Source organism: Cervus canadensis, chromosome 33 (assembly GCF_019320065.1).
Source record: "Cervus canadensis isolate Bull #8, Minnesota chromosome 33, ASM1932006v1, whole genome shotgun sequence".
Lineage (NCBI taxonomy): Eukaryota > Metazoa > Chordata > Mammalia > Artiodactyla > Cervidae > Cervus > Cervus canadensis.
This window is the reverse complement of record NC_057418.1, coordinates 27935408-27957659: the sequence shown is the minus strand read 5'-3', so window position 1 is coordinate 27957659 and position 22252 is coordinate 27935408. Positions and strand designations below refer to the sequence as shown.

Below are 22252 nucleotides of genomic sequence, written 5' to 3'. Positions count from 1 at the left end.
CTCCTTATTCCTATATGTACTCACACACACATATATACACAAACTGATTTTATATATAAATGAGCAAACTGTATAAAATGTTTCTTACAGTTTTTTTATCCAGTAATGTTCATATGTTACAATTGTTGATATTTCTTAAGTATTTTATAGTCTGTACCCCTTTCATCTCTCTATTTCTCCTTGTATTTCTCTGCGGTATATTTGTTGAAGAAGAATGTTATTTTGGGTTCTATAGTGTTCTCCACAGTTTAGATATACTGACTGATCTTAGTGGTACCATTTAACATGTTCTTCTGTTCTCTTTAATTCCTGTAAATTGGGGATGGATGAAATTCAGGGTTGGTCCTGTGAGTGAGTGGACCTCATAGAATCTGTCTTGGTTCAGGACTTTCTAGTATCTTAGTAATTTTTCATGGTGCCCAAAGAATATTTAACAGTTCAGTCGGTTGAGTAGTTATATTTAAACAGCCTACTAAATATTTATGCCCTAGCAACTTAGTGGCCTTTTGAAAATTAATATGCATAAATTGAATGAGAAAAATTTTCATTGCATTTTAAAGCACAGTTTCTTAACTAGTTGAGCATAGAAGAGCTTCTCACACCTTGGAATCCTATTGGACACCACCAGCCTTATTTCCTCTTTCATATTTATATTTGCAAGATTTTACTTTTTGTGTGGTAAAATAGACAAAACATAGGACTTCCCAGGTGGCTCAGTGGTAAAGAATCTGCCTGCCAATGCAAGAGATGCAGGTTTGATCCCTGGGTCAGGAAAATCCCCTGGAGGAGGAAATGGCAACCCACTCCAGGATTCTTGCCTGGAGAATCCCATGGAGAGGGGAGCCTGGCAGACTGGGCTACAGTCCATGGGGTCGCAGAGAGTTGAACATGTCTGAGCGACAGTGAACATGCAGACAAAACATAAAATGTACCATTGTAACTGTTTTAAAGTGAACAACTTAGTGACATTAAGCCCATTCAAAATGTTGTGCAACTGCCACCATCAAACCCATTAAACTCTAACTCCCCAATCTTCCCCTCCACTAACCCCCATCAGTCATTATTCTTTCTGACTCTAAGAGATTAGCTACTCTAGCTACCTCAGCTCAGGTGGTAAAGAATCTGCCTGCAATGCAGGAGATCCAGGTTCGATCCCTGAGTCGGGAAGATCCCCTGGAGAAGGGAATAGCAACCCACTCCAGTATTCTTGCCAAGGACAGAGGAGCCTGGCAGGCTGCAGTCCATGGGGTCACAAAGAGTCAGATATAACTAAGCGACTAATACACACAGCTACCTCAGAAAAGCGGAATTATACAATATTTGCCTTTTTGTATTTGCTTGTCTTATTTAGCGTGATGCTTTCAAGGTTCGTCTGTGTTGTGGCATGTGTTAGTATTGCATTCCTTTTTAGGGCTGAATAACATCCCACTGTGTGCATGCACCACATCTTGTTCGCTGTTCTTTGTTGATGGACGTCCCTCTGTTTGGGTTGCTGCCCCCTGTTGGCTGTTGTGAATGGTGCTCCTGTGAACCTCGATGCAGAAGCATCTGCTGAGTCCTTGCTTTCCTGTCTCTGGGGTATTTAGCAAGATGCTTGCTTCTGTCACATCAGCCCGGGTACCCAGCTTCACAAAGATGTGCTGTCCTTGGAAGGAGTGTGGGGTGATCTCACGAGGAAAATGAGAACTGCCTGAACTCATGGTTTGCGCTGTGCAGACAGTTGTTGAATTCTGCCGTATCCCTTAAAAATCCAACACCTGTGGCAGCCGTGTGAGTTGAAGGCGGTGCCTCAGCTGCAGTTCGGCTTGGAAATTGCAGGTGTCAGGTTTATATTTGGGAAGACCTTCTGACTTGGAGGGGGTTGAGGAGGCTGGAGACCCTGGACACAGGAGATGGTCATGGGGGCTGAGGCAGGGATGCTGGACTTGAGAGGTGCAGAGGGAGCCGGTGACTCTCGCTAGAGCTGCTTTTTGTTCAAAGGGAGAAACTTCCTGGAGCTGGTGAGCACAGGGAGGCACCGTGCGATGGGGTGGCCACCTTTGGTCTCCAGACAGCGGTGATGAGCCCATCACGAGGCTGAGGCCAGTCACCACGGCGACCTCTCTCCCAGTTTCTGAGTAGCTCTTAGGTGCAGCTCTTATCACTACAAGTGCTTCACAGATGAATAAGTTGGCAAATCAGCCCGTTCTTGCTTTGGCTTTTCTTCGTTCGTTCGGATCTTCTTCCTGGAAAAGCAGAGGGGAGGCAAACGTCACACTGTCCAGACCAGAGCAGTGGCTTCAATTCGGAGGTGGAGACCCTGGCTCTGTTAGAATACTCTTCTTTGTTAGGTTGAGGGAATGAAAATTTCTTATAGATTTGGTGGGGAAAAAAAAAAAGAATCCAGTGTTTTGTCTGATTTGCAGCGGATCGCTGAAACTGCCCTAATGACCGACAGGCAGGAGGCATTCTGCTGTGCTTCTCCTCTTGTTCCGAGGGTTATGCTCACCTGCCCGTTACTGCTGGTGACACTCAGAAATGGCTGTGTGACCCCGGAAGAGGTCCTCATGGAGCTCGGCCATCACCCTGTGTGGCAGGACCGGTGCCTGGTTCAAGTCTTCACTGCTTTATCCCGAAGGCGTTCTCTGACAGCGCTCTTCTGCTGGACTCAGAGACTCTCCAGCAGGGAGGAGGGCAGAGCCAGCCCTGCCAGTTGTGGGAACTTGGTCCTCCCCTGTGACATGAGACTTCCAGGGCCTCCCACACAGGGTTGGGGGTGGTGGCTGTCGGTCTCCTCAGATCACCCCAGAAGCTCTTCAGGAAGAGCTTCGCCAAGTGCCAAGAGCCAGTCAGGCAGTATCCCAAGCCAGGAATCCATCACCTGGAGCAGGCTCTAAGCTGTGGAAACTCAGGAAACCAGAGGCCCAGCCGTGTCCCCACAGGCGGTAGCCGGTGACATCAGGTCTCCCGGCAGCTCTGAGTTCTCACGGTGAGTTCGTGTTGGTGCCCGATGGATCGTGTTGATCTGAGAGTCAGTGCATCCCTGTCCCACGTCACGCTGCAGAGAGGCGTCTATGACGGACGATTCCTCAGTATTTATAGAGCACCTCCGAGGAGCCAGCGTTGTTCTTCACTCCGCCAACACCAGGAGGACAAAGAGACTTTCTCCCTGGTCACATGTGGCCTGCCATGAGGGAGAGAAAGACATAAAAAAACCACAATAGCAACAGCATATAATCCCCACACGAATGAATATGTGGCTAAGAACTGTGACAAATGCCAGGAGGGAAAAATGAAGGGTGAGAAGAGATTCTCACAGGAGGGCTGAGAGGGGGAGTGGCTCTGTAAGGGAGTAGCCTGGGCCCAAGACCTGTGGTGAATGGAGGTGACCCGGGGAGAGCCCCCCACCACCACCCCGCCACTCCACAGAAGGCCTGAAGGCCAGTGTTACCCAGTTAGCCATCAAGGTGATTGGCGATGAGCTCGAAAGGGCAGCGAAGCCAGGTCACACAGGGTTCCACAGCCCATGTCATCTGACCTGCTGTGGAAGCTACCCAGGGTTCATAAGCAGGGTGGCGACCCGCGTTTAGAAGGGTCTGTCTGACCGCTGCATGGAGGGGAGGCCACAGCAGGCAGAGTAGGTGTAGGAAGCAGTTAGGCATCGCTGCATGTCCCCAGGTGGAGGTGATGGGGCTGAAAGAGGAGATGTAGGATTGCAGAGAGCTGGGCTGGGCTGGATGCACAGGGCGCCAGCGAGGGAGGCGGCCAGGCCAGCATGTGGCCCAGGCTCCTGGTGAAAGTGAAAGTCGCTCAGTTGTGTCCGACTGTTTGCGACTCCATGGACTGTAATTCTCCAGCCCAGAATACTGGAGTGGGTAGCCTTTCCCTTCTCCACAGGATCTTCCCAACCCAGGGATCGAACCCAGGTCTCCCGCATTGCTCCTGGTGGGTACAGCCAAATGTGGGAAGCGCTGTTTACTGAGGGGACACTGGAATCCAGGGCCAGGCACTGTGTTAGCTTCCTAGATCTGCTGGAGCCAAGTGCCACACACTGGGTGTCTGGCGTGTGTGCTTAGTCACTCAGTCATGTCCTCCTCTTTCGACCCCATAGACTGTGGCCTGCCAGGCTTCTCTGTCCATGGGATTTTCCGGGCAGAATACTGGAGTGGGTTGCCATTTCCTTCTCCAGGGTGTTGTAAAGCAAAGCAATTTGTTTATTCGATTTATCTTCTGGAGCCGAGACGTCTGGCATCCGGGTGTCTTCTGGGCTGGGCTGTCTCTGAGGTCTCTTGGTGAGGACCCCTCCTCTCCTCTCCCAGCTCCTAGTGGCCCCAGGTGTCCCGTGGTTGGTGGAGCGTCACTGCGCCCTCTGCCTCTGTCTTCGGGACGTCTCCCTGAGTCTCTGTGTCTCCCCATCTCTGTCTTCCCACAAAGACCCCACTCATGTTGATTCAGAGCCCACCACACTCCACTGTGACCTCTCCTCAGCCACTGACATCTGCAGTCAGGTCCTATTTGGAGGTACTGGGGGTTATATCTTTTTTTTTGGGGGGGGGTGGGGGAAACACATTAAACCCGTAACAATCATGCTGCATTTGAGATGGTTGTAGACCTCCAAGTCAAGAATGGTAATTGAACCTCAGAAAGGACGGTTGGGTTTAGACCCCACATGAGGATGGATGAGACCCTCTAAAGAGGAAATGTTGGATAAGAAAGAAGTAGAATTTGAACTCAGTCCTGTGGAACCCCAGAGGCCAAGAAACTTGAAAAGGAGACTGAAGAGGGAATTACACAGATCAAACCTTGTGTTCTTCCACAAACTAGAAAGTTTCCCATCTGGGACATGACAGGCCTGAAGAACTCTGCATCCTAGAGGTTGAATATATGTTACTACCCAGTGTTACCCATAATTAATGATTCATGCAATTTGTGCTCTTGCTAGTGAAAGAAACTTTGATTAATCTCTTTCTGTAAAGAGAACACACCTTTTCTGAGAGAAGTCAGCCACTTAATGTCTTCCTTCTTAAGTTTATCATTTCACCTCTCAGCTGTACCCAGCGAAGCCTCTCTCATTGGACTCGCTCCCGGAAGGTTATGAAGGATGCTATTGTTCCAAGGTAGTCGAGATGCAGAATGAAAAGAAAATGGACAGTTGTACACTGGCCTGAGCCAAGGGGCAGGTTTCCCTGATGTCTGTCCCCTGGTGGAACCTCCTCCCAAACGAAACAATGTGCTTGCTCAGAATCTCATCGAGGCTAAGTGGGGAGCCGTGGAGGAACGGGTATGGGAACCAACGAGGGAGACAGTGGGTTCAGCACTTCATGTCCGCTCTCCCGGGAGAGCTAGTATCATCCCCACACTGCAGACAGGAAGTGGATGCCCCAGGAGAGCCACTGATTCATCCAGGGTCACGGAGCAGAGCTGGGATGTTTTCTCCCCCCAAGTATGCCTTCAGTATGGTCTGTCCAACCCCTGAAGGAAGCTTGCCAGACCCACCCCAGTCACCTTTATGAGACACAGTGGCTTCCTGTCCTAGAGAATGAAGTCCTTGGCTCAGGGCGGCAGGGTGAAGGAGCTTTCATGGTTTTGGGGAATTTGGGATCTTTTATCTGCTTCTCATATCATGAAGCCTATTGACTCAAAATCCCCCCACTGGTGGAGGAGAGAGTTTTATTTGGGAAAATATCCCTGGTGGTTTTGATGTTTCCCGCTCATTCAAATAAGGATGGTCCCTGCTGGGCCGTGGAGTCGGAGGGGACGTGCTGGTTGGATTGGCCCTTCCTTTGGCCTTGCTGAAGGGCCTGCTGAGTTTTCAGATCATCTGAAGCTTTAATCTAAGGCCTAGGAAGCCTCGAGTGCCCATGTGGTGGAGTCTGTGACCCTGGGGGCGCAGCACGGCCCTCCAGTTTAGCTGGTGTTTGGTGGCCTGAGCAGAGCTGGAGGTGACCATCAGAGCCCCCACAGAGATCTGAAATTGAATCTCAGCTCTCCTGGCTGTGACTTTGAGTAAATTGTTTAACATCTTTGGGGCTGATTTTCTTCATCTCGAAATGGGAGCATCTTTCTCATACGATTGAGAGTAACATTAATGTTATGACACAGTGAACCTCCATTATGGAATAAGGGAAAGAGTATAGCTTTGCTAGACCCTGATGCTGGGAAGGATTGCAGGCAAAAGGAGAAGGGAGTGACAGAGGATGAGATGGTTGGATGGCATCACTGACCCAATGGACATGAGTTTGAGCAAACTCCGGGAGGTAGGGGAGGACAGGGAAGCCTGGTGTGTTGCAGTCCACGTGGTCACAAAGAGTCAGACACGACTGAGTGACTGAACAGCAAGGGTGACCAGATCGTCCAGGAGTGTTCTGGTTTAAACCTAGAGACCCCTTGCCCTGGGAACCCTGCAGTCCCAACAGAGCTGGGACAGTTTGTCCCTCTGTGCTTGACACAGTTAGCTGCTCAGTAATAAAGATGACTAACCTGCCTTCCCTCAAGTCACATCGTGTTGGTACTCCCTGGTGGAGCCAGTTTTTCCTCAAGGCAAAGGAGGGAAGCCTTCTGCATCCTTCCCGTGGATGACGGTGCCTTTGAGACAGAGGTGTTGAAATGACAACTCTCTGAGTTCCCTTTGATCTATACCAGGTTGGGTCTGAAGCCCCCTGAGGTGTGTGTCCCCCATTTGTAGAATTGCTGATCCAAGCAGAAGTGCAAACAGCGTGCCTGGAATCTGGTGCAGATCACAGTCTTTCAGGGGGAAGCAAATGACGTCCTGAGGAGGGCCAGCCAGGTGGTTATTTGTTATTTTGGGGAGGGCAGAGCAAGACACAAAGCCTCCGGAGCCTGAGTCCTCTGGGCGGCGGGGGCTGAGGCTCGCAGGGAGGGTCTCCCGTTCGGGCAAGGAGACCCAGATCTCCCCAGGGGTAACCTCTGTGTGAATTAACTCCTGAAATTGTGCTAAACTGTTTGATTTAAATACTGGCCTGTCTAGGGATGAAGACCCAGGCAGTGTAGATTCCCGTTAATAATGAATGATTTGCTGTATCCTAATCCTGTTAAGCATACAGCTCTCTGCAAATGTATAATATTAGTGGCAACGTGTGTTTGTGAATTAAGCCCTTGGTGTATCAGGTTTATGAGCCTAATTGTCTATTCAAAAGGCTATCACTTTATCATGTCATGAAAATTAAAAAGGTCCCCTTTGTTGGAGTGTTCTGTTAATCCTCCGAACGATATTTTCTCTTTCTTTCTCATTTTCTTCTTATTGAGCTTTATTAGGATTTAAATGCAACTGAAGCAAATCCTGCCGTTCCACTGAAATTGATTATTAAAATAACACGGATAATTATACATAGGTACTAGAAAATAATGCATATGGCACCCTTGCAGGGAGATTAAGGGTTCCCCTCCCTCAGATTATGCTAAAGAAGACACAGGGCGCTAAAAATAGAACAGTACAATGTATCTCTGAAACAGGTTAAAGATTTAGTGATGGTTCTACCTCAAGGAAGTCTGAGTGATTTCTGCTAAAATTATCATCTGAATCCAAAAATGACATCCAAAGGGAAGGTCTGAACAATTCATTTGCTGGTAATCCTAACATCAGCCACTTCCATGGTTGGGAACGGTTTCCTGTTTAGCTCTTTTATTCATTTTCTTCCAATTCTTTCTTGAAAGAAAAAAAAAAAATCCTTTCACATGAAAAAATTTTGGTGCCTGATCTCAGTCATAAAATAGCACTCAGGGGAAAGTTGTAGCTAAATTCGGCTTGGCTGTATTTGAACACCAAAAGGATTCATCGCTTTTTTGAAAGTTAAAAAACAACCTTTTCTCTTAGTGTGTGTTTAGGAAACTCAGAAGTATCTTTGTTTTTATATTTCAACTGACTCAGGACTCGGAACTGCTTTGTTGGAAGAAATGGGCTTTTGAAAAACAAAGTTTGGGGAGCAGAGAAAGTGCAGGCTCAGCGTCCTGCCCAGCCACCTGGCACATCCCTCCCTTTGCAGGGAGGTCCAGAGAGCCCGTGTCTGAGCGTTCATAGCCGTGGACCAAGGGGCAGGTGACTGAATGTAGAGAAGGCGGGGCGATGACCCAGGAGGGGCACCTAGGAGTTCACGGGGTTGGTTTTTCAGTCAGGCAAATGTTCCTTTCAAAAATAATTTTATTTTACTGATTTTTTTAAAGTTTTTTTTTTTTTTTTTTTTAAATGTGGGCCATTTTAAAGGTCATTATTGAATTTGTTACAATATTGCCTCTGTTTTGTGTTTTGGATTTTTGGCCACCAGGCATATGTGGTATCTTAGCTCCCCGACCAGGGATCGAACCTGTACTCCCTGCACTGGAACATGAAGTCTTAACCACTGGATATCAGGGAAGTCCCCCCAGATAATTTTAAAAACACTTTTCTTGGGAGACTAGACAGGTTTTCCAATTAGTCTCCAATTGGAATCACAGACTGTAAAGATGGAAGGGACCTTCTAGGACATGGCATAGTCCAGACAACATATATGGATGGATGTCCTTATGGTAGGATAGCTTTTCTCCTAGAAAATTCACTGGGTGCTTGAAAATTGCCCAATGCCAGTTAGAGTCACAGTTGGTAAATAATGTGGCTCACCAGAGAGCTTTGGTTTTGCCCATTTGACGTTTGCTTTCCTTCTTTTGATGCTGCTCCCTAATTTTTCTTTAAGGAAAGCACTCACTCCCTTCTCTCGGTCTGCAGGGATGGGAAGGGACCCCTCAGCTTATACTCCTGGCTTTTGCCCATCGGCACATCCTCTCCTCTTCGTGGTGACTGTTGAGGATTGACATGGCCTAAATGCAGGGGGAGTCAGGCCCCCAGCTTGTGTTGCAACCTCTGCGGTGAAAGGACGGTGAGTTCTTGAGCTACTGGCTGCCCTCTTGCCACAAGAGAGGAGCCACTTGGGGAAAAACACAAACTCAGAGGAGAACCCAGAGCTGGAGAGAGACCAGGGCTGCAGCCCCACCTGCACCTGACTCTCCAGTCTTTCCCTTTTTATGCCTCAAGCCTGTTTGAGTTGGAGTTTCTGTCACTTAACATAAAAGGGTTCTGCCTGTTAGTGTTGCCAAGTGGGATAAAATACTTTAGAAGCAAAGTGATAGATTAATATTCCTACATGGCTCTGTGAAAAAGGAATTAACGATGGTTTGTGTCCGCATCATGGAGCCCGTGTTGCCTTTGGAAGGTAGGGTGATACTGTAGTTAACGGGAGAGAGCAGAGAGTGGTCTTCCACCTTAGAGGCATCTGATTTTAATTCTGGTGGAAATAAGTCTATACTTGCATGTTATAGGTGCCAGTCATTTTAGATCTGTATCCTGAACTCTAATATGTTATACAGCAGTCTCTGCACCAGCCTCAATCCTGAATTAGAAACGGTTGGTTTAGGTGTTGGGATGAGGTGGTCCAGAAGAAGCATAAACACACCACCTGGAAGAGGGTGTGTTAGTTACCAATACCTGTGTAACCAAGGAACAACAAGTTTCGTACATTTCCCGTCACATAGTTTTCATCAGTCAGGATCTGGGCACAGCTTAACTGGGTCCTCTGCTTGGGGTCTCATAAGGCAGCAGTCATAATATAGGCGAGGCCAGTTTCTATCTGGAACTTGAGAGTCCTCATTCAAACTCACATGGTAGTTAGCAGAATTCAGTTGCTCTTGGTTGTGGGACTGAGGTCTTGTTTTTCTGTCAGATGGTATCACTGTCAGCTCCTTACTAGGTGCTCTGACAACATGGAAATGTACTTCGAGGCCAGTTTGTCAGTTCTTATCACTGCTGCAACAAATTACCACAAATGTAGTGGCTTAAAACACCACCAATGTATTACTTTATGCTTTCCGTTCTGCAGAGGTCTGGGCACTGCTTGACTCAACTGGTTTCTCTGCTTTGGGTCCCACAAGATGTTGTGATCACAAGGGCTGTGATCCTTTTTGGAGGTTTTAGGGAATTTAGCTGCTTCTAAGCTCACTCTGGTTGTTAGCAGGATTCAGTTCCTTGTGGCTATAGGACTGTAGCCCATTTCCTTACTGGCTGTCAACTGGGGACTACCTTTGGCTCCTGGAGACCTTCCTCTGGTCCTTGCACTTGGCCCCTACATCTCAGAACCAGCAACAGTGCCTTGAATCCTTTAACTCTGGGAGTCTCTCTGACTTCCTGTTGGCCGCATCTCACCTGCCTCTCTACTGCAGCATTTCTCTGACTCCAGCCAGAGAAGTTTCTGTGTTTTTAATGGTTTATATGATGAGATTGAGCCCACTCATATAATCCAGGGTAATCTCTTTAGAAGTCTGTAATCTTAATCGCATCTGCTGAGTCTCTTTTGTTACCTGATGAGTTCCTGGAAATAAAGCATGGACATCTTTGCTGGGGTAGGGGGGATCATTCTGCCTCCCAAGGCAATCAAGAGAATCTCATTCCCTTGGCTAGAACGGAGATAGGATGTGACGTAATCACAGGAAGGACTATCTAGTCAGCCCTGCTGTTCTCTGCGGGCCAGGAGGACATCACAAGTTCTACCTGCCCTCAGGGGAAGGGGACTACATGAGTCTGTGACTCACAGGGGTCATGAAGGGCACGTCCATCATGGGGCTTAACTGAGAGCTGGGGGCCTCATGGTTGTTGGACCAGGTGACCTTTTAGACCAGTGCTCCAGTGAGAGAAGGAGGCAGGCCCTCTTCCAGCCTTACCAGAATGTTCTTTCCCCACCCAGGTCAGCTCCGGGCAGCTTTCTCTTGCCTGGGTCTTCCCTCTCTGATTTACTACTGTTTCTTCCCACCTGTGTGAGTTTAGTTGGGAATTTTGAGGTTGCCTCTAGAGAGGCCTGGCCAGGCCTTACTTTTATACTTTAGATCTGCAGAATCTATTCCTCTGGGCTGAGAAGAGTGAGTCTGAGGTTTAGATGGGGAGTTATTTTGTGCCCGAGTGAGGGTTGTGCTGCAGAACACGAGTGTGTCCCTTTGGGTCCATGTATAGGGTGGACTCTTGGACCCACCTGCCTCTGGTACAGCCTGTGGAGTGAGGAGATGTGGGATAATGCAGGAGAGTGGTGTGATCCTTCCTACCCTGGGGGACATCCGAGGAAAGCATTTAAAACCATGCACACACTCTTGTTGGGAATGTAAATTAATGCAGACACTATGGAGAACAGTATAGAGATTCCTTTAAAAACTAGGAATAAAACTACCATATGACCCAGCAATTCCACTACTGGGCATACACCCTGAGATCGTAATTGAAGAAGACACGTGTATCCCAGTGTTCACTGTAGCACTATTTACAACAGTGAGGACATGGAAGCAACCTAGATGCCCATTGATAGATGAATGGATAAGGAAGTTATAGTATATATACACAATGAAATATTTCTCAGCCATAAAAAGGAACTCATTTAAGTCATTCTAGTGAGGTGAATGAACCTAGAGCCTGTTATATAGAATGAAGCAAGTCAGAAAGAGAACAAATATTGTATGCTGCTGCTGCTAAGTCATGTCAGTCGTGTCCGACTCTGTGTGACCCCATAGATGGCAGCCCACCAGGCTCCTCTGTCCCTGGGATTCTCCAGGCAAGAGCATTGGAGTGTGGTGCCATTGCCTTCTCCCAAATATTGTATATTAATGCATGTATATGGAAGCTAGAAAAATGGTACCTATGAACCTATTTGCAGGGCAGGAATAGAGATGCAGACATAGAACACAGACTGTGGACACAGCAGAGGAGGGAGAGGGTGGGATAAATTGACAGAGTAGCATTGAAACGTATACGTTACTGTATGTAAAATGGATGATAATGGAAATGATGTAAAATGATGATAATGTGTATAACACAGGGAGCTCAGCAGGGTACTCTGTGATAACCTAGAGAGGTGGGATAGGGAGGGAGGTTCAGGAGGGTGGGGACATGTGTATACTTATGGCTGATTCACGTTATGGCAGAAGCCAACATAATATTGTAAAGCAATTATCCTCCAATTAAAAATAAATTTGAAAACACACACACACACACACACACACACACACACAGAAGTGTTGTGCCGAGAGTCCACTCTCCTTGGCCTCGTTCACATTGGCTGCATTCTCAACCCTCTTCTTCCCATTTCTCCAAAAATTATTTGCAAAAAGATATTCTTAGTGACATTCCTAACCATTTACCAGGCATCAGAGATAGAGCCCCTCTTAGGGTGTGAATGAGTCCCAGCCCTCCCGAGATAATAGCTTGGCTGTGGGCTCAGTTACTACAAACTGGGTGTCTTGTTAAGTAGAGGTTTATCACAATCAAAGCAAAAAAGAATACAAAATGCTGTTAAATATTGGAGTACAAAACTGTTTCCTGTATTTCTACTCTCCAACAAAACACAAATATATTACTCTCCCAAATTGTGATTTCTTTTGTATTTTTTCTGAAATAGACTGTTTTGCATTTTGTCTTATCTAGAAAACAGCCAGTTTCTGTCTCCCCTGCCGTCTACTGTATTCAGGCTCTTTGGGAATTTTGAAAAGTGTGTGTGTGTGTGTGTGCGCGCGCGCGTGCGTGCACATGTGTGTGTTTATGACTAGTTATCTTTGTGATAGGTGGGAGTCCACAAATTGACTGTAAATGAATTGAATGGCACTAAAATATTGTCCCTACTCATTGTCAGTTTTATGCTGAATATTCTAAGTTGTGAAGTGGCAGCTGTCATTTTGTGTTTCTACTTAATAGTCGAATAGCTCAAACATCTCCCCATCTTTATTAAGACCCAAATCTACTCATCTTCCATGTGTGGAAAGAGATGAGAAAAATATATACGTGCCCTGTCGGTTCTGGGTGTGCATTTTGTCTGCACCATGAACTTGCTGGGGATCAGTCTTACATGTCCAGCCTAAGGTGAAACTCAAAGAGAATCTGTAAAGTGTGATATGATGCTCTTGGTCCAGTGGTTTTATAGGCAGATTAATTCTGAGATGTATTTAACTAGATCGGAGTATCAGAGATTTTGATAGATAAGAATAAGAGCTCTAAAAGGATCCTCTGATAAATGAAGACTTATTTCACTGTCTTATTCTGGTCCTTTGACAAAGCCCTTCCATCCAAGTGTCTGGGCTTTCACCTCTTACTACATCATTCTTTAGACAGATTATGTTATATCATTTCACAGATCCCAAGCCCTGAGGCTCACTGAGCTCTCTTCCCTCTTTTGACCTGATTTGTCCTCGTAGCTGCTGACTTGTTCCCCTTTCTTGTTGTGAAGACTGGCATGTGGAAGAGAACCTCAGGTTAATGGTGACTTTTGCCCAAGGTCCCAAACGTTCCCAAGTGGAGACGGTGCAGAGAATGCAAAATGAGTGACATATTTGCTGTTGTTTCTATTAAGACACATTTTCTGACTTATTAGTAAATAGCCAGGTGCCCCCATAGCCGAGTGGAATGAATTTGAGGGGACGGGGGTTCCCTGGTGTGCCCAGCTGCCCTATACACGTTGCCTAATGTCCTGGGCTCCACAGAACATTCAAAAAATTAACACGCTCACCAAATATGTTTTTCTTGCTCATTAACTCGATAAAGCCCACTGGTTTTTTAGAATCACAGCAGCAAGTTGTAAATGATGTATGAAATGAAAAATCTTTTCTTGCCCAGTGAGCAGGGAGAGAGAACTGACAATGCTTTCTCACTATGGCGCTTACAGTCACGTCTAAACACAGACATGGCCACGTACCAGCAGTGACCTCAGTAGGCGTCCAGGGTGAGCACGTGTGAGCTCACCGTCAGACCCCTATATCCCCAGGAATTCCTCCTCCTTCACATACTCTGCCGGAGCCCAAAGAGTATGTGGTTGAGAGAAACGCAGCGAGTGACCCAGCTGTCTGCCCTCTGGGGACAGCAGCGGCCGGGGTTCTGTCTAGAGGCCAGGACCATCCCGCGGGGGCCACTAGTGTCAGAGGCTTCGTTTGTGTCATGCAGTTGCAGTGGTGGTAATATGGCGTTCAGCTGCTGCTCTTCACTCACTTGATAAACTAACACCTATCTGCAAGCTCATACACCCAGCACTGGGCCAGGCATTGTGAAGGACAAAATAAACATAAGATAGAAAATTCCAGCTCTGCATTCAAACTGCCTATAAGATGACAAAATGGGGAATTTACTAGACATTTCTCCCGACGGAATACTCTTATGCTTATTGTTGCCCTTGTGGCGTCACAGTGATTCATGTGGAATAATCAACAGTGCCTTATATGTTTACTCTTGTATTTCATGTGTGTTCATTGTTTTGAGAAGTGGGGAAAGACTGAAAAATGGAGGAAGACAGTTTCCTGTGGCTCTGTCTCATGGGCATGGACCCACATTAACCCAACTCAGGAACGCTGATATGTAGATCAAAATGCTGATTTATTGTTTTGAAATGTGTTCGTAACCTGGGAATGTGCATTATAATCAGAAGATTGCAGGTGAGCATGGACTCCTAACAAGGGCCTCTGAGAACCCGCCCTAGTCATCTTTCTCAGAGAAGCTGGCCTGCCCCTGGGATGGCTCTTGGGTGCCTGGACCAGGCAGCTCTCCCCTCTCAGTCAAGTTGGGAGTCTCTTTCTTTTCCATCTTTCCATGACTGTCCATCCCTCCTGACTGATGTATTCTTTCTTTAGATATTTAACCTCATTAGCCAGTTGACAGTCATGTCCTACAAGCCTATGGGTCTGTCTTTCTCTAGTTTTAGGAGGCTTTGCCTGTTTCTTTTGTCTGCAGATATCAATTTTATAATTCAACTGCAAGAGGAAATGTTGTCTCCAAATTTGAGAGCCCCATTTTGTCCCTGTTACCTTCTTCTGTATGGTAACTGTCATGACTCACCCACGATACTATAATAGAACAAACAACATCAAGTTTGGAAGTCTAGAGGTCTACCAGAAACCAATGCTGCATCCCCACCATGAGCACTAACTGTGGATTTTAAATTTGGCTTTGGTTTTGGGGTGAATTTCTGGGAGATTATCTTTACCCATTTAATCCAGCTGCTTAAATGATAGCCATTCAGCAGCTTGGTGGTACATGAATGTAAATGTGTTCATATCTTCTTGGGAGAAGACAGAAGGCATCCCCCAGAATGGCCGGGTCATGATGTAACTGTCTGATCTTCTGTCCATCTTAATAGTCAGTGTGTATTTCTATACCATTAGTTTCTCTCATGGTGTTGCCCTGTCCCTCATGATTGAAAAGGTAGCTGAAATAACTGGATTGCCTTGAGTGGTTGATTTTGGGGGTTGTGTGTATATATATATACACTCACACATATTATACACACATATATATTCTGACTCCTCTCAATAAAAAAAATGCCGATAGTTCAAAAGCTTCCTATGCTTTCATCAGTACAATGAATGTATCCTGAGAAGGACTGTATTCTGAGATGAGAAGTACGTCATTGACATCAGTTGCTCTGTAAATGGCAGAAAGACATTCATCCCGGGGATTCAGTATAACCACATTTGCAGAAGATAGAATTTCCACATTTCAATATTCGCAGAAATTACTTCATTATTTTCCACCCCTCCTCTGCCCTACTCTTAACAGCACTGCATTGGAGCCAATTCCATTTTGCATAAAGATGAGCAAATACCAGTCTGAATCCACACAGACGTTTACATAATTACGACATAAGAAATATCATTTTTAGACAATGAGACTCTGGATGAAGCCTCAGGTGAAGTTATCTCAGAGGCCACAGGAAGCATGCTGTTTTGAAACGTCGTCTGTACTGAGGGTTTCACCCTGACAGACGAGGAGGTCTGGGGAGGCGGAGGACCCGGGAAGGAGACAGATGTGCTGGCAGTGGCCAAGAAGCTCCCTTCTCAGATTAAGTGGTTGGTTGAAGGAGGTGGACCTCGCCTGGGGTCCCTTTACAACCACAGGAAGAGTGGAAATTGAGCATGGGCCATAGAGGCTTTAAAGAATTTGGCAGAATGAATAAAAAGTGATGTGTCTACTCTAGGAAAAAAATCTCATCTCTGACCAGAGATTTATCCCTGAGAATGCCGGCTGTGTTTACATGCTTCCTGTCTCTGGGAATGCGCATGCTCACAGTTTCATTTTTCCTCTTAAAGAAGTTCTGTGTGTAAAATGTCCTGGGAGTCACCTTCCATACACTTAATCTGACTCAGTAGCCCGGGTCATTCCCAGAAAAGCACGTTGGGTTTCTCTGTTTACATATCTTGACAAACTCAGCCTCTGAGTCAATGCATATCGAACCAGCTGTAAGGACTTTAAAATGAAAAGCTAGCATCTTCCCTGTTCAGTGAAATATTCACTTCAAGGCACACTTACCACTCCGTCTGAATTTAAAAGACACTGCTTGAATGCAAGTTGGAGTTAGTTTGAAAGTTAGTTCACTGCAGAATGCCCTGTAATCAAAGGGGACATTGCCCCTTAAATTTTGAAAGTGTCAGACATGCACCCCACCCAGTAGGACTATACTGATGACAGAGGATAAAATACACATGCATATTTATGACACTTACCTAGTGTTTCTAGGAAGCCTTTCTTCCAGGAACTCAAAAGCTTCACTAGAATTACCTCGGGGACTTCTGATGCTGGGGGAGTCCCCCTAGACTGCCTGGTTCACCTCTTTGCCTCCAGGCAGCCTGATCTCGACAGGTCCCGCCTCTCCTCCTGCAGTCTCTGGGGGAAGGGAACTTGCAACCTTTATGATAACCCATCTAATAATGAGATTCCTCTGTTACCCTTGAAGCACATTTGTTCTTCTTTCTTTAAAAGAGACTTTAATAGTCTGATCACAATTTATACACTCAGCCTGTTTTAAAGTCACCTTCTCAGCATGCTTTTCTTAAATACTACAAGCCATTCTTTTCAGGTCTCACTTTTGGATCATCGAGTTAATTTCCTTGTTTTCCTTTCTTCCAGGTGGAGTGGGGCCCTGGGGAGTGAGCATTGGGTGTTTAAGGGAGAGGTGTCTGGGGTCAAGTAGATATCAGTGTGAGTGTTTTGAGTGTCAACTCCAGTATTTACTGGCTATGATTTGGGGCAAATTACTTGGCCTCTTAAAGCTTTGGTTTCTTCATCTGTAAAATGAAGATAATATGGTTGTGACTCACTCAGTTGTCCTGAAGATTAAATGAGATGATAAAGAATTTATACCACGCTGGGCACAGAACTGTTTCTTCCACTACATTATCTTCAGATATGGTCTTCCTTACATTCCAAAGGAGATATGGCTGAGAAGCTGTGCAAGAGTTCCAGTTTGAAATCGGGGTAGGGGTTTGGGTCTTTTGTGGCCCACACCTGTTCTGTTTAGTCCTAATTTCTTTCCATGTGGTCACTGTTCTTCCCATACCAGTTGTCAAATTTTTAGAAATGAATGAATTTTAAGTCAAGCTGGGAGCTAGCTGAAAGGATATGCAATCATCTTGAAGACATTATGTCAAGTGGAATGGATCAGTGACAAAAGGACAAATACTCTGTAATTCCGCATAGACGAGGTACCTAGAGGAGTCAAATTTATAGAGACAAAAAGTAGACAGCCAGATTTGTTGGGGTTGGGGAAGAGATGAGGAGTTATTGTTCCGTGGGTACAGAGTTTCAATTTGGAAAGATGAAAGAAGTTCTGGAGATGGCTATATATATGCACAGCACTGTGAATGTTCTCAGTGCCACTGAACTGTACACTTTAAAATGGTAAATTTTATGTTATTCTATTTTATCACAATAAAAAGAATATATAATGGATAATTTCATTTCTGCAAACAGGAACTCCTTTGATACTGCAAACGATCAGTTTTTTTTTTTTTTTTAGTTTTACCAAGGCACATTTTCACATATTAGGCTCTCAATCAATCAACCAAAAATATATTCCCCGCTTGCTTGACCTCAGGGTGTGTCAGAGAATCACACACGTGGTGAAAGACAGCCCTCTTGTCAATACAGTCGGGGAAAACCTGAGCACTCAGGCAAAGGGAGGGGAGAAGAGGAAGTCTCCAAGAAATCAGTTCTGTGCGCCTGCTGATTCCCGGGGAAAGGCAGGGGGAGAGAATGCCAGGGGGAGGCTGTGGAGGGTGGGGGAGAAGGTTGAGATGAGCAGACCCACCTTCTGGGCAGGCGAGAAGGGAGCCCTTCCAGGTGAGAGAGACGCCCCGCCCAAGGCAGGCCTGGCTGTCTGAGGGCAGCTTCCAATCGAGTGGGAAAATGAGAGGCTTTCATGGGACCCGGGGAGGCAGGCAGAGAGGCCTTTAGAATGCAGTCAACAAGGAGCCAGTGTCGAACTAGAGAAAATAAGCCTTGTTTCAGCAAGACTAGTCTGTGGGCGGCAGGCAGAGGGGCGGAGTTCAGAGCGGCCTATCTTTTTTCTCTGCATTGTTTCTGAGGCCTCCTGCAATTCTTTTTGTCTCGAGGGCCCCCCTGCCCTGATTTGGATTTCTCTGTCTCCAAGAACCCGCTGAAGGGATCTCAACTCTCCCCCCAAACCACGTTTCCCTCCCCACTTCCCGGTTTCTGTTTTGGCAACACGTTTCAGACACACACACTTGAAACACTAATGTTGTCTTGGCCTCCTGCCTCTCCTTCAATCTGCATATTGTAGACATCAGATCATTCTGGCTTTTTTTTTTTTTTTGACAGAGGCCTGGTTACAGGGGTAGGTAGTCTAGTGTTATGGAAACGAAGGAGAAGAAGAACTTAAAAGGAGCCAGAGGATTTGGCAATAAGGTGATCACCAGCAACTCTTCTGAAATTGTTTTCAGTGTAACATTAGGAGCGTGTGTGAGACCCTAGAGACGAAGCAGGGAATTGGTAGGCGAAACATCACAGCACCTTGCACAGGTTTATTTCTGTTTAGGACGCGTGTTCATTTCAAGGGCAAAATATGCAAGAAGATTCTCCTCACCCAATAATGCAGTCCAGCATCTGAGCCTCTTCCCTGCCTTCCTTCCGCATTTCCTGGAGGGTGGTGGAGGGGTGGTGGTGGGGAGTTACCTGCCTTCCGGTTCTGTCTGCAGTAAATGAACACTCACCTGAACTTCACTATTCCCCGGGGGAATGGGGGATTAATGTGTAGCAAGGACTTGGCATCACACACGGTGCAGATAAAAAGAATAATGTAGTTTCCCCCTCCACACTTCTTTTGTCCAGGTTATTCATATTTTTTTTTTAAACAAAAGCTTATTCTTAAATGTACAGTAGGTTCCAAGACAACACTGGATTCCAGCTATAGGTGGCAACAGATAGCATGGCTGGGAATCCAGATGTTTAAACAGGAATGGAACTAAGGGTCATCATGGCCTCGGGCACAAGGAACAGCTTACTTACTTAACTCCACTCGTGGCCAGGGGACCTTTCATGGTGGCCTTTGCTTTTAGCTCCTTGAGTGTCTTATGCCCCTCCGTCTGTTTCCTCTTGAATGCCTTGTCTTCCTCGTCCATGTCCTTGGCCTGCTTCTTGAGCTGCTTCAGGGGCTTCTTCTGCCACCTTCCCGGCCCAACATGCTGCCTGCTTCTCCTCCCCAGACCCTGCCGTTGGACTGTTCACCTTCTTGACTTAAATAATTTTTGAGCATTACTGAATCATTATATGGCTTTTTTTTTTTTTTTTTTTTTTTTAGTCCATTGTTGTCAGAACCACACCTATTAATGACCCAAGAAAGTGAAAGAGAAAAACCAAGAATTTGATTTTCTGGATAATGGAGTTTTCACTGCTGTCCAGAGTATCTCTTTACACTTGGCTCTTCTGCTCAGGCTCTTGGGGTGCACACCAGACGGAGCTGGCGGCCGCAGCGCCTGGTTCAGCCACCCCGCCAGACCCCCAGGCGCCGCCGCGTCCCCTGCGCCTGCCTTCCGAGCCCTGGCTGTGGGTTCGCGGCCCCACACTTGCTGGGGCCTGGCACACTCGGATTCCTCCTTGGCTTCTTTTGGAGAAGCTTCTGGTCACTCTGCTCTCCTGCCCTCTGGTGTGGGCCTCCCCAGGGGTCTCCAGGGCTGGTCTCGGCTGAGGGAAGCCCACTCTCTGAGCTGGGCCCTGCCTCCTCTTCTCTGGGCGGAAGGTGAAGCTTTGGATATGGTAACAGTCAGTGGTTCACAGATGTGACATCATTAAAAAAAACAAAACCAAAAACGAAAAACAGCATGAATCAGACCATGTAACTTACCTACTTAAGACTGTTCCCGGGGCTTGCTCTTCTCCCTTCTGAAATCCTTTTCTTTGGTCACTCCAACTTCCTGAGTTTGTCTGTCTGTCCTCTTTCAACACGGAGCCCTTGCAAGCAGCCATTCCACCCTCAGTTTTTGCCCTGGAGGGACCCCAAAGCATGAAAGACATTCCACAGGGCCACACTGTGCAATCCAGGCTGGATGGAATATCGAAAGAAGCCAATGGCTATTCTAGAAGGACCGTGAACAGCAGTTTATGGGGAAGGGAGCAAAGTCAGGGATCAAGTATATGGTGGGGAACTTGGTTTCTCAGCAGAGGGATCTTACAGATAAGCAACAGGATCTTTTGCTTTTTAGTTGCAGCATGCAGCAGTTAAATAAATAAAATATTTTTTTAAAAAAGAAAAATGACAGTGATTGTTTCCAAAGTTTCCAGCATTTGACTGCAGAGCTCTGTGGTCACTGCTGAATTATTTCAAGGGGTTGGTGAATCCAAACACTGCCTATAGAATAAATGTTCCACATATTACTTTTTCATGTATATTGATATTGAAATTAATAAAATACAAATTTAAAGTATAACTGAGTTCACTGTTACTTTAAAAAAATTATGATGCATTTTCTCTAACAATGCCTTCTAAAGGTATAATTTGAAGTCAGTGTACTCAGATTTTCAATAAATCTAGGTGTGAATCCTAGCTTCACTATTGTATGATGTTTTTTAACCTTTTTAATCTCTGTTCCACCTATTGAATGGACTTTATAATTCCAGACTCATTATATTATTGTGAAGTTTCAATGACATATTATATACTGCAGTTTATAAATATGTTCTTCAATACTTAAATGCAAGAAATGTGTGAGAATCCTTCCTTTTTTTTGAAAACCAGACAGAGTCAGCAGAAATCCCTGTCATCCACCAAAATGGTGTGCAATTCAGTCATAGGATTCAGTGATGTTCTTGTTGCTAAATATTTAACAACTGGGATGCTGAATTTAGTTTGGACAGAGATATCAGTTGATAGTTTCAATTTTATTGCTCAGTCATATGGAAGTGATATAATAAAGCTGTGTTTTGGAACTTCATTAATTTGCAGCATCAACAGATATAAGTATCTTCTTTACCAAATTGGAAAACAGTTTTGAATATTAAAGAATATTTCTTTAATTTCTTGTGCCACTCAAACACAACTCCAAGCAACAGATAAAACACATTTTAAAGTTTAATTTGCGTTGTTAACATTTTATCCATCACTTTCTTAAGTCTAAACTGGGGGTCAGCAAAATTTTTCTGTAAAGGACCAGGTAGGCAGGCCATATCGTCTTTCTTTCTTGTAAATTAATTTTTATCGGAGCATAGTTGCTTTTCAAATGTTGTGTTCGTTTCTGCTGTACAGAAAAGTGAATCGCATGTCCCCTCTTTTTTGGATTTGCTTCCTATTAAGGCCAGCACAGAGCGCTGAGTGGAGTGTCCTGTGCTATACACTAGCTTCTCATTAGTTATCTGTGTTACACATAGTAGTGTATGTGTTTCAGCTACACAATTCCATTGTTGCAGAAAGGAAGCAGGAACAGCAGCCATGGACAAGGCACAAATGAATGAGTATGGTTACATTCGAATACAACTTAATATATAAAAAGAGGTGGTGGGCCAGATGTGTCCTGTGGGCCACAGTTTGCTAATTCCTGGTCTTAGAACATCAAGCCCTGGTTTGTAGGGGCTGCTAATGTCTGTGGTGTAAACACTGTCATCCAGGCTGGTGCCAAGCTACCAATGTGACATCACTGTACACAGAGTTGGCAAGAGCTGGCCCCATGATGGTATTTCTACTATTCAGGTACAGCCAGGGTAAATGACCCCAAGAGCACAGATTTTAGTTATAGTCCAATGTAGTCAAATACTGCAGAAATGATTAGTTTTAAGTATTTATTGCTTTTTGTATTTAATATAATTTATTTTGTTTTAAGCTTTTATGATTTAATTTTAAAATAATGACTGTGCTTAACCAACCAGCTCACAAAAGGCCTGAAAATTTAACAATTGATTCTCCTGAGCCAGCAGAGCCTGGTTGCCTTTCCCCATCACGGGACCACATAAAAGTTCCATCCATACAAGGTGCCAGAAAACAGAAGA

General features: G+C 45.6%; 1 long non-coding RNA gene across 1 annotated transcript; it reads right to left on the bottom strand.

Annotated features, from left to right (window-relative positions):
- Positions 1 to 929: 929 nt before the first annotated feature.
- Positions 930 to 16604, bottom strand: LOC122434204. The gene is made up of 2 exons (XR_006267295.1): positions 16483 to 16604; positions 930 to 3163 (listed from the first exon to the last, which is right to left on the bottom strand). It is a non-coding gene; the product is annotated as an uncharacterized LOC122434204 (long non-coding RNA).
- Between the last annotated feature and the right edge of the window lie 5648 nt (positions 16605 to 22252).